Here is an 881-nt window from a genome sequence, read left to right as displayed (position 1 = left end):
CTGGATGGACAGAGCTGGGCCTGGATGGACGGAACTGAGCCCTGGATGGACAGAGCTGGGCCTGGATGGACAGAGCTGAGCCCTGGATGGATGGGGCCAAATAAACCTTTGATCCCACTCAACAGTGAGGAGTGAGACAGGGATGGGGCAGCTTGGGGTTTAATTGCTAATTGCAATTAGGGCTGGAGTAATCCTGCCTGTGGGACTGCATGTCCATGTCCCAGCTCCTGGGAAGGAGGRAATTTGGTTTGGGAGAATCTGGAACCCACCCAGGATCACTGGGGTCATCCTGGGACACCCCAGAGCTCCTGGGATGGAATGGATCACTGGAACATCCCGGGACATCCTGGGATATCCCAGCTGAGCCAGAGGCAGCGCTGGCCCTGCCACCCCCTCTCAGTCCCTCCCTGTCCCTCCCGCAGATTTTCCCTTTCTTTCCCCACCTTTYCCYGCTGATCCAAGACTCCCCGATGAATTTGGAGAGTTCCAAGGAGCAGGCGATGATTTCTGAAAGAATGGAAAACAATTRTTTGCTCTGTTGGGGAATAGATGCTATTCACTCTCCCTTTAACGAAAAGCTAATTAAATTACATGAGYGAGTGAATAGAGATTTTTTGTTAATTATGAATTTTGCAAGCTACAAAGGGGAAGTAATGGTGGATCCTGTGATGTGCTGCACCTCTCCCCAGCGCAGAGGGAAGGTGACAATGGAGCAGGAACGATGGGGACGTGTTTTAATTCCTTCATCGATTCTCCAGCAGCCACCAAACCCCATCCATTACTGGGATGCATGGGGCTGACGGTGACAGGCAGCTGGGAGCTGATTGTGTTCAAACTGGGGAAAGGTTGGTTAAATCAGTTGTTTCTTCCTGGAGGCACAG

The sequence above is a fragment of the Malurus melanocephalus genome, unplaced genomic scaffold (genome assembly GCF_030028575.1).
Source record: "Malurus melanocephalus ecotype Western Australia unplaced genomic scaffold, MMel_1.1 scaffold_1192, whole genome shotgun sequence".
Taxonomy (NCBI): domain Eukaryota; kingdom Metazoa; phylum Chordata; class Aves; order Passeriformes; family Maluridae; genus Malurus; species Malurus melanocephalus.
This window is presented reverse-complemented; position numbering follows the sequence as displayed.